At 42.9% G+C, this 12,591-nt stretch overlaps 1 protein-coding gene across 2 annotated transcripts in view; it reads right to left on the minus strand.

The window, feature by feature from the left end:
* The window catches only part of MMP16 (matrix metallopeptidase 16), a 189,036-nt gene that overhangs the window by 142,398 nt on the left and 34,047 nt on the right, over nt 1-12,591 (minus strand). The gene's annotated exons all lie outside the window — the stretch shown is intronic.

The raw sequence follows: 12,591 nt of genomic DNA on the forward strand, positions 1-12,591 counted from the left end.
TGTTGGAATCCAAGGCTGTGGCTATGGAAGAAACAAGACCCTTTTGGGTGTTACTGCTGTGAACCCCTCCATGGTAGGCTTAGGTTGTATAAATGTTTAAATAAACCATATGTCATAAAGACACTGCAGTCTATACTGTGCTCATTTCCAAAAGAACCCTGATTATGTGCCTGGAACGTCTGGAATTCTGCACCACTTGGAGACTGGGGTGGCGTGCAACAATATAATGCTTCCATACTTTTCACAGAATCATAGAATTGTAAGGGACCCCAAGGGTCAGCTATTCCAACCCCTTGCAAAGCAAGAATCTCAACTAAAGCACCTATGGCAGATGGCCATCCAACCTCTGCTTTAAAACTTTCAATGAAGGAGAGTCCACAACCTCCCAAGGGAGTCCATTCCACTGTCAAACAACTCTTACTATCAGAAAGTTATTCCTGGAATTTAGTCGGAATCTCATTTTGCAATCATTTGAATCCATTGCTTCGAGCCCTAGCCTCCATATCAGGAGAAAACAAGCTTGCGTCATCTTCCACATGACAGCCTTTTCCATACAAGATGCCTATCGTATCTCCTCTCATTCTCCTCTTTTCCAAGCTAAACATACACAACTCTCCTAACCATTCCTCACAAGGCTTGGTTTCCAGCCCCTTGATCATCTTAGTTGCCTTCCTCTGCACACATGCCAGCCTGCCAATGTCATTTCTCAAATTGTAGCCTCCAGAACTGGACACAAGACAGAATAGCGTGGCTACTATTGTTTCCCTTGATATTGACACTTTATTTTCAAACTCTGTTATGGACAATTTTGGGATTTCTCAAAAGCTTATCATGTGATCCTCAATGAGAAGTTCAGTGATGGAAAGCACTGTTTCTGAATGTTAGTATCATAATAGTTGGCTAAAACTATGCATGCTTATGGGGAACATACTTGGCGAAAGCTATATATGCTCATACTATCTACTGCACCAACAGTTTTCCAGATGGAGAATACACAGAGTGGCATTTGTGGCACATATGGTAAACAGGACCTGGCACAACACAATTTGATCCAGAAGGCTCAGGCTCTCTCACTCTCTGGCACTCTATAATCTTGATTATACACATAAATCTGTTTATGTCTAAAGGATCACACCGAGTGCAGGCTAGACGACCTTCAGGATCCTTCAGATTCTTTAACTTTGCATACTGGTCAATACCTGCACTGAGACCCCATGAAACATATTCCATTGTTAACTACATACAGTGAGCAGGCTCAGCAGTCTTTTGTGTGAAGTATCATTATTTAAAGAAATGCAGCCATGGGATAAATTCCTACCTTAAACATTTCACAAAGGCAAACATTTTTTCCACTGTTTTGATTACAGAAACCTGCTCCCATCTCAGAATCTAGACTAAATAAGAGACAGATGTGCTCATTGCATGTATGGCCCCTTAATACTTGTCTGTCCTGAAAGTGCTTTAAATTTATTTGTAGTTTGTTTTGAAATAGATAAACCAGAATATGGATCATGCTAGCTGCAGCTAATTGGCAAATGGAAGTCCAGCCACATATGGTAGGTCATGGGTTTCTCACCCTGGTTTAGAATGAGAGCCAAAATGACTGCAATAGAAAAGAATGTAGAAATGTGACAGTGCAAACCAGGGTTTCCCAAACTTGGTTCTCCAGCTGTTTTGGACTGCAGTTCCCATCATCCCTCACCACTGGTCCTGCTAGCCAGGGATGATGGGAGTTGTAGTTCAAAAGATGGGAGTGGCCGAGCCTGGTGAAATTTTAATTTCTTACCCCTACGGTTATGATTCATGGGTTCCCACTTAATTTTATTTTGATTTTAAATGTGATTCAAATTGTATTTTAAACTAATCGTTTGATTTTGTGTTTCTAATGTATTTTATATATTTGGTGTTAGCCACCCTGAGCCTGGTCTTGGTCGGGGAGAGCAGGGTATAAATAAATTATTATTATTATTATTATTTATTATTATTATTATTATTATTATTAACAGCTGGAGACCAGAGTTTGGGAAACCCTGGTGTAAACAAACATATATGTGTAAACAAGAGTGTAGGTGTAGGTAGAGACAAGCTTTGTGGAACTGCATGGTCAATTGTATGACTCCCATTTCCCCCATGATATAGCAAAGCCAGCAATTGCATAAGATACTGCACACAGGGAATGAGGGACAGAGGTGGTATGCCCCACGGAGGACATTCAGGTCCATAAATTGCAATACTTTAGAGGTCCCAGGCCCCAAGGAAGTTAGATTAACCTCAACCAGAGCCAGGGCTTTTTCAACACTGGCTCCGGCCTGGTGGAACGCTCTGTCTCATGAGACCAGGGCCCTGCAGGATCTGATTTCTTTCCGCAGGGCCTGTAAGACAGAGTTGTTCCACCTGGCCTTTGGCTTGGAGTCAATTTGATTTCACCCCCCCTTTCTTTTTTTCCTTTCTCCTCCTGGGATGAGGCTGCATATTATTATTATTATTATTATTATTATTATTATTATTATTATTATTATTATTATATTATTATTATTATTATTATTATTATTATTATTATTATTATTATTATTATTATAGGTTTTGACCATGCATTTACTAAGAGCATGTCAAATTCCACCCCAGGTTGCAGTAATATCGCTAACTGGGGGGGGGGAGGAGCAGTTCTGAGTTTTCAAAGAAAAGAAAATACCTTCAGCCACGTACTAGGAGGCTGCCAAATTCTGTGTGGCTGCTACAGCAAATGCTTGCTTCCAAGCCGTATTTCTCTCGTTTTGTTTCCTCCTGATGGCTAAGGATATAATCAATACATTTTTATCCTTCCCACGGAACTGTCAGCTCTACAGTGTTAGAAAAAGGAACATTTTCTTTTCATATTCAGCTTCCTTTCACACATTGATTTTTCTTCCTGTGCCTGGAACAGAGCAGAAAATTTACATCCCCCCATTTGTTGAAACACAAACAACTTCAGCTTAAATCACTGCTCAAAGCAGCAGCTTATCCAAGTTGAGCGTTTGCTTCCTGACATCAAGACAGGTTTGGGGAATATCAAGTGCTTTGCAAGCATTCCTCAACAGGTAAGAAGGGAACTAAACGTCTACCTTGCAATTCATAAATTTAAGAATTTCTCTTGCAATAACAGATACTGTGAGACATTGGTGGATGGGCAACTTATTTCCTGATATGTGGCATTCAATGGAACCTGGAAGAACCACTAACATAAACCTACGATATACGATATCTCTATTCATGGAACTTTGGAGTGTCAGGCATAGCCCTATTGGCTTTAGCCCAAACGTAGCAGAGTTTTCCTGCACAGCGAAGAAGCTAGTTGCGGCAGTAATGACTAGTCAGCTGGACTCAGAATAACTATTTACAGGATTTATTAAAAAAGGGAAAATAAAACCAGCAGAGTTTCTGCATACAAATAAAAGCAAAATAAACCCTCTCTTTCTCTCTCAAAACCATACACAGCACTTCTAACTCCTAACACACCTCACACCAAACTGTGCTAGCAATCCCTAGATAACAGAGTTGAGTGCTGCTCGTTAACCAATCAGAGTGAGTAGTTTCTAGGTCAAGCAGACCTGGGCTTTCTGCCAAGAGTAAATTGACACCAGCTTGAGTTAATTGGTGAAGCTAGAATCTGCAAGTTTCCCACGAGAACCAATTAACAGAAACTGAAACCGAAACTGAACACCCCCTCACAGATTCTGCTGAACAATTAACACCAAATACACCTATGTAGGAGATCATTTTTCCAGCAAACCTAAACCCTTGCACATTCGCTTGTTCTTTACCTTTGCCAATGGTTTAGTTAACACATCTGCTACATTTTCTTCACTTGACACATAAGTACAGGTGATTACATTGTCTTGTACACAGCAACGTACATTTTGGTATTTTACAGAGATATGTTTTGAACGCGATTTGAAACCCTCTGTTTTACTTAAGGTTATACAAGCTTGATTATCAATGTAAACTTGTACTGGTTCTCCACAATTCACATTTAAATCTGTTAACAAATGCTTGAAATAAATCACCTCGTTGCACAATTCACTCAATGCAGCATACTCTGATTCTGTTGATGACACACTTACAACGTCTTGCTTGCGTGACCGCCAGCTGATTAAAGCTCCACCGACCATTATGACTAGTCCTGTGACAGATTTTCTATCTGGCAAATTTCCCCAGTCACTATCACAGTAGCAACTCAACATTTCATCCTCTGAAGAATTTAATTGTAACATATAGCCAATTGTCTGTTTGAGATATCTCAGAACTTGTTTTACCCCTTTCCAGGCATTTAGTGTGGGTTTTGAGACCAATCTACTTAATATGCCTACAGCATAGCTAATATCAGGTCTGGACCACTGTGCTATATACAATAAACTTCCAATTACAGAGTGATATACATCAGGGTGTTCAAATTCAGGACTCTCATCTATGTGAAGTGTTTTTATGAAACCTGGATCCATAGGCACCGCTGCCCCTTTGCAATCCTGCATCCTGTATGTAGTCAGTAGTTGCTTAACTTTGTTCTGCTGACTAATTAGGCAGCTGCCATCTTGGGCCCAGCACACTTCCAACCCTAGATATGTCCTAACCGGGCCTAAGTCCTTCACTTTGAACTTACTGGACAATTGCTTGGCAAATCTTTTGGTTTGTTTATCTGTTTTACAGGCATACAATACATCATCTACATAAATCAGACAAAACTCTTGATCACTGCCTGTACCACGTACATAAACACAATTGTCAGCTGTACTCTGCTTGAAACCAAATGACACTAAGGCCTCATGGAAACATCTGTTCCAAGATCTTGCAGCCTGTTTGAGACCGTATAGAGCTTTGTTTAATTTTAACACTCTATTGGAACCTGTCTCATAACCAGGCGGTTCGGCTAGATACAGGTCTTCTGATATTGATGCATGTAAATATGCAGTCTGAATGTCAAAATGGTTTAACAGGAGTTTTCTCTTTGCTCCAAGCGTTAAAATCAGCCTTACACTGTCCCCCTTAGCAGTTGGGGAAAAAGTCTCGTCATAATCTTTTCCAGGCCTCTGAGAATATCCTTGAGCAACTAAACGAGCTTTGTATTTGTACTCTCCTGTCACCAGAGGTTTAAGTTTGTACACCCACCTGCAGCCTACAATCTTTGCCCCCTCAGGCGCTGCTACTGGTGTAAAAACCTTGTGCTCATTCAGAGAGGACATCTCTTCCTCCATTGCCTGTTTCCAGCGCTCTGCCTCCTCTTTTGGTAACTTTAACACCTCCTGAAAACACTTGGGTTCTGCAATTACACTAAACACATTTGCAGTATCAGGAGAAAAACGCACTGGAGGCACTCCTTTGTTTTGTCTTTTAGATCTTCTGGGAGAAAATTTTTCTTCTGACCCACTTTCCTCCTCAGAACTACGACCTCTCTTTTGTTGCTTAGCAACTGGTCTTCCACTTTCTTGAGAGCTCTTATCTGAACTTTCCTCCCCCTCAGACTCTGACTCCCTGTGTCTACCTTCAGAGTCATGAAGCTCCTGGGAAGGTTCAAACCAAACCTCAGTATTGGCATGTAGTCTCTCCCAGCCACTATGTTCACAAAAACTGGCATTCCTGGAGATCACAATGCCATTTGTCCCTTCAGCAAAGCGGAAACCTTTTCCCAGCTCCTGGTAACCCACAAACACTAACTGTTTGGTCTTAGGATCTCCCTTTTTCCTCATTTGTTTCGGAATTAATACCCAGGCTTTTGATCCAAACACATGCAAATGGTCAATTTTAGGTTTTTTCTGAAACAATTTAAAGTACGGGGTTGTACCTATTGTTTGATGAAAGAGCCTATTTTGGAGATAACACGCGGTGAGCATGCTCTCCCCCCAATAAGACATGGGTAAATCAGCATCATCAAGCATGGCAAACATCATATCTTGTAAAGATCTGTTTTTTCGCTCTGCAACACCATTCTCCTCTGGGGAAAAAACGTTCGTTTTTCTATGCCCAATGCCACGCTTTTGTAACCAATCTTTAAAGGCATTTGACATAAATTCGCCACCTCTGTCCGTCTGAATCCTTCTGAGTTTAACAGACAGAAATCTTTCCACAGATGCCACCCAGCCTTTAAATTTAGTGAACACGTCACCCTTATTCTTCATGGGAAAAACCCAAGAATAACGCGTGGCGTCATCCACAATTGTTAGTGAAAAACGCGATCCACCCCTGCTTACAGCAAATGGACCAATTACGTCCATGTGAACCAGCTGTAGCGGTGACTCACTAACTCTGTCACTTCTGGGGTAAGAGACTCTGTGGGTTTTAACCTTTTTACAGACATTACAATCAAGGTACTTGTTACAACTCTTTAAATTACCCCCATCAGCCAATTCAGACATTTTTAGTACACTTTTCCAGCAAGCATGCCCCATTTTCCTATGCAATAAGTGCACACAGTTGTCATGTATAGCTTTGTTATTCACTGCAGGCTGAGATTTACTGACTACTGCTGCAACTTGAGATCCTGCTTTAAGCCAAAACAAGCCTCCCTCTGACTTAGCAGTGCCTAAAATCTCACCAGCCTTCTTAATAATGCAACTGTCTCCTTCAAAATACACTTTAAACCCAGCTTTTAGCAAACAATCTACAGACATCAGATTGCTCCTTAATGACGGCACACAAAGTACATTTTGCAGGCACTCACGAAGACAAGGAACAAAAACTGCACCCCCCGAAATCACTTCGGAAGTACTTCCGTCTGCTAGAGCCACCTGGCTGCGCTGTGCTGAGTTCTTGGAAACAAACAATTCATCTGAATTCACGATGTGGCGAGACGCTCCAGAATCGACCACCCAGACCGCTTGTTTCTCATCAGCAATCTTGACCTCGCCGGTCACCAGCTGAGCCGACTGTTTTCGTTTGAAGAATTTCTTTTTACGCTGCTGCTGCTGCTGCTGCTGCTGCTGCTGCTGCTGCTGATCTCGTCTCTGCTCCTGCACCGGCAACTGAGACTTGACCAACTCCGGACATTGTCGTTTTAGATGCGCTGAAGACCCACATCGGAAACAACGCCTAACAGCAAACGCTGACTCCTCACCAGTACGCTGCTTTTGCTTCACCTCTGGCACGGCATGAGAACTCCTTCCAAACCGCCCACCAGTAGAAGCCTCTGCAGCCAACGACCTTTCTTGCCTCTTCTGCCATTCTTCAATCAAACGCCCAGTAACGTAACTGACTGATAAATCATGCTCCTGCATGCCTTCTAAAGACAAAACTAAATTATCCCAGCTTTCAGGGAGAGAACTCAAAATAATAGCCACCTTCTCCTGCTGGTCTAATGCACAGTCTCTTTCCTGTAGCGCAGCAAACTTTAACTGTAAACTGTGTAGGTGTTCCTGCATTGTAACCCCAGGCTGTAACATTGCCTTGTACAATGCCTTGCGAATTAACAGCTTGGAAACCGCTGTCTCACGCACATGGAGTTCTTTAAGTGCTTGCCACACACCTCTAGCTGTCTTGATTCCCCTCACATATGGCAACTGGGAATCTTCCAGCCCCAAGACAATTGTGGCCCTTGCTCTTTGGTCTTTATCGAGGTCTTCATCATCAGGCTTCGTAGGAAACTTACTCACCACTTGCCAGAGACGATCCCTCTGCAGCACTGCCTGCATGCGTTCCGACCACAGCAAGTAATTGGAGTCATTCAGACGCTCAAAAGCCATCTGAACTGGTTGTGAGGCCATCTTGAGAGCGATGTCCCTGGAACCCGGAACCAGCTACTCACGACCACCGAAAGAGAAAACAGGAACCACAGCACCCAGCACTCACACGCTGCAGCTGTTGTCCTTGTGTCCGCTGCGTCACCAGCTCACCACGGTCAGGAACCAGCCAGAGAACAACAACTTCTGGAACTACTGGAACCAACGCCGTTGATGCTGACACCACCGCAACTCAGGCTGGCAGCACAAATCCCATAACCTCATGGAACTTTGGAGTGTCAGGCATAGCCCTATTGGCTTTAGCCCAAACGTAGCAGAGTTTTCCTGCACAGCGAAGAAGCTAGTTGCGGCAGTAATGACTAGTCAGCTGGACTCAGAATAACTATTTACAGGATTTATTAAAAAAGGGAAAATAAAACCAGCAGAGTTTCTGCATACAAATAAAAGCAAAATAAACCCTCTCTTTCTCTCTCAAAACCATACACAGCACTTCTAACTCCTAACACACCTCACACCAAACTGTGCTAGCAATCCCTAGATAACAGAGTTGAGTGCTGCTCGTTAACCAATCAGAGTGAGTAGTTTCTAGGTCAAGCAGACCTGGGCTTTCTGCCAAGAGTAAATTGACACCAGCTTGAGTTAATTGGTGAAGCTAGAATCTGCAAGTTTCCCACGAGAACCAATTAACAGAAACTGAAACCGAAACTGAACATCTATTGTCAATGTCCCATGAAGAGCAGCGGGATTGGGTAAGCAAAAGGGCAAAGGATGGTGCTGATTTCATATGGAGAACTTGCCTACTCAAACTCTATCAATCAATGAACACCAGATAAGAGTATCTTCAGACTTTGCACTATAGGGCTTTGCCATGCTTCAAAGAAGACCCAAGAAGACTATTTCATTCCTCTCCACAAAGTAGTTTACAAAATCCCAGACTTCTCTAAACTGGCTGGATTCTGCCCAGCTGCCAGTTACAGACAGGAATACATTTCCCCTCAAATGGTAAATATTACAGTAATAGCTTTAGCAACCAAGTGCAGCAGGATGAAGCTCCTTCAGTAACTCATCAGATGCAGTTTAGCTCAGTTGAGTTAAATTAAGGTCACAGGTTCAAATACAGCTCCCTTCAGCCGACGAATTCTGGGATGAGCATGGCTGGCTCTATATTGCTACAGTAGGTCTGAAAAAATGTGTGAGAAAGCTTGTTTCCATTTCAGCTTATTTCTATATACAGCAAGGCTTATCACAATAGCTTTCATTTACTGGAAGTTTGCCTCAATGCAGTTTTAATTGAGTTCTAATCTACCTGTCTCACACTGTCCTATACCTACAGCAGTAAGCTTGGAGGTTTTTTTTTGGGGGGGGGGGTATTCCTCTGTGAATTACTTAAGCATGGTTTCAGATGGATCTCTCTATTCAGCATGCAAAAGTTTCATTTTTACAGTGTCAAGAAGAAACATTTCAAAGCATGCTGACTAAGAATGAGAGCTGTCCATGGTTTGACTTTCATCTCTTTGTCTAATAACATTGCACAACCTCTGTCCTTATAATATGTGGGCTCAGTAAAAACTGGCTTACCTTGCCAGACTGTTGTAATGGTTTTCTAGAGTTTGAATACCACCCAATCAACTAAGTTTTACTCAGAATAGAACTACTGAAATTATGGGACCAAACTTAGTAATGTTCATTTATTTCCATTGGTCTAGGTGGGGTAAAACTTAGTCAACTGCTACTCTGAAGGACTTTGAGCACTTAAGAATGCAATACTAAGTATTATTTTCAAGGAGCGAGTATTAGTGTGGAGGAAAGAGCAGAAGGGTACAGATTTTTACTATAGGCTATAATGTAACTTAAGTGGGGGTAGGCAAGAAATGAAGATAGGTTTAGCCTGGAGAAGAGGAGGTTAAGGGGTGATATGATAGCCATGTTCAAATATATAAAAGGATGTCATATAGAGGAGGGAGAAAGGTTGTTTTCTGCTGCTCCAGAGAAGCGGACACGGAGCAATGGATCCAAACTACAAGAAAGAAGATTCCACCTAAACATTAGGAAGAACTTCCTGACAGTAAGAGCTGTTCGACAGTGGAATTTGCTGCCAAGGAGTGTGGTGGAGTCTCCTTCTTTGGAGGTCTTTAAGCAGAGGCTTGACAACCATATGTCAGGAGTGCTCTGATGGTGTTTCCTAATTGGCAGGGGGTTGGACTCGATGGCCCTTGTGGTCTATTCCAACTCTATGATTCTATGATTCTATGCTGTGATTTGAGGTTTTCTAACAGCCTAGTTCATCAGACGCCATCAAAAGCCAATGAGCTACATTAAGCTGCATCTTGAAATCTTTTGCTGCATCTTCTCCCTGCCCATTAAATATACTATTTATATTCTTTTGCATAGAAGAGGATAAGATCTCCTTCTAATACTCGTGTACTATAAATATAAGGTATAGATGCCTTATCATCTCGCTGGCAAGCACAGAAAGTATAGAGAGCAAGCCATCTTACTAGTGAATGCTTCTAAAATAAGAGCAGAGCAGAACTCACAGAGATGATGGACGAGCAGAGTCATATCGACCTGCTATGTGAAAAATAGCCCACATTACAAAATTCCACCCGCAAGTAATGTTTGCACATTCTGAAAAGGCTTGCAAGGTAAAACATGATTAGAAAATAACTGTGTGTGTGCACGCACACGCAACGTACTATAACTTTGTTTTGCCTCATGTGATGTCAGTATAAACAGTGGCATTAATCGCTGCTGTCAGAGCTGCTTCCAGATCCTAGCTCACAGAGGATCACGCTAGCCAGCGTTCACTTTATAAAAGTCTTTATTGAGTTACAGTTTCCATTCTCAAGCTGCTGCGGGCAGCTCTACGTCTTATGGGTTAGACCGGCGAAGCTCCGTCTGAGTCTCCGCCCCCTGTACACCAGCTTAATACCCTAGCCTTACTCCACCTTTTCCGCCTGACCGTTCTTCTCTGGGTCCCTCTGCCCCCCGTGGTCTCTTCCTTCCTGGACTCTTCTGACGCTGACCCCCCGGACCCTTCTGTCTCCTTGCGTCGGGCTTTAGGACCTGGCTCCCTTTCCGGGCTGCTTACTGCGCCACCTTCCTGTGCATTTGAACTTGGCGCGCGCGCCCAACCTTCCACTTTCCGCTTAACCGTTTCTTCGCTCCCCGATGGAGGTGTGGCCACTCCTGACTCATGCCCTCCCCTCTGCTGCGAGCTGCCAGAGCTCGGTACCTGGCGCCCTTCCTCTCCACTGCGCTCTGTTGGTGACGCTGGCCCCGATCTCCAACTGCTGCCCTCTGAGCCCCCTCTGGACCTTTCTTCCTGGGGTGTCCCCCTAGGCTCCCCCCTTGCTCTGGCCACTGGCGCTCCTTTCTGTGAATCTTCTGATTCACTGGAAAGACTCGGAGATCTCGGGTCGTCGTCATCACTCATCTTTTCTTCGGCCTCCTCCCCCTCGCTCTCTGTTTCCTCCCTTGCCCTCGCCTCTGCTCCTGAACCCCTGACAGCTGTCATTTATAGCAAATGGTTATCAGTTCAGCCGCATTGAGTAATAAACTGCATATTCCCATCTGCCCATCCAGCAGCTTGAATGAGCATGCTGAGGCTCTAAGCCATGGGTAGAGGCTCTAAGCCGGGGGCTGGATCCAGCCCAATTGCCTTCTAAATCCAGCCCACGGATGGTCCAGGAATCAGCATGTTTTTACATGAGTAGAATGTGTCCTTTTATTTAAAATGCATCTCTGGGTTATTTGTGGAGCCTGCCTGGTGTTTTTACATGAGTAGAATGTGTGTTTTTATTTAAAATGCATCTCTGGGTTATTTGTGGGGCATAGGAATTCGTTCATTTTTATTTTTATTTCAAAATATAGTCCGGCCCCCCACAAGGTCTGAGGGACAGTGGACCTGCTGAAAAAGTTTGCTGACTCCTGCTCTAAGTTCTGTGCAAGCACTTTCCCGTTTTTTTTTCCAGTATTGGGGAACGATCCAGACATTTTGCCCATGAAGCATTTTCTGACACTGAAGAGCAGTACTCACACAGCTGCACTGGAGCCCTGTTTGACTTTGGATCACAGCCATACCACACAAAAACAATACACTGTAGCTGCATAAGCAGACGGTTGTAAACAATAATGAGATTCACATAATCATTTATTTATTTATTTATTTAGCGAAAACTTTCTCAGTCTGAAAATGTGAGCCATGGCTTATGCCCTACCACATAAGTAAAGAGAGAAGGGAATGATTATTTTCTTACTATAACCACACCATAAAACTTTTGGTTTTCCTCTTGTAGAAAATTGTATTGCCCTATTTTCTTGTGTTTGAGCCACTATTTGCAATATCTGTATACTAATCTTCCGTCATAACATTCCTAACCAAAAAGAAACTCAAAATAATATCAGTAAAAACAACAATTTAAACCACAAATCAACCATTTAAAAACAAAACAAAATCCCTGCTGGTTAAACAAGGGCATACCATTAAATTTTCAAAATTGCCAGGTAAAAAAGGCGTAACAAAATAAGGGTGCATTTACTCTCCTCCAAATGGGAAGAACTATGCCAACCTGACCTCAAGAGGGAAGGAATTGCCCAGCTTAGAAGCCACTGCAGACAAGACCCTGCTCCTCATTTAAAACAGTATAATGATCTATAGCACTACCAGAACACAGAACAACAAAAAACAGACAAGGTGAATCCAAATCTAAATTGGATCATAACTTTGGTTGGCCAGGTCAATTATCCTTAACCAACTGTTCATCAGCTGTTTCAGTCTCCCGTTATTAACTCAACCTGCTAATTTCAGGAAAAGATCGTCCTTCATTCTGTCCTGCCCTAGGGAGGGACTTGTACTTCTGGTCTATGCCAATTTTACACATTT

This window comes from Podarcis bocagei (genome assembly GCF_964188305.1).
Source record: "Podarcis bocagei genome assembly, chromosome: 8".
Taxonomy (NCBI): Eukaryota; Metazoa; Chordata; class Lepidosauria; order Squamata; family Lacertidae; genus Podarcis; species Podarcis bocagei.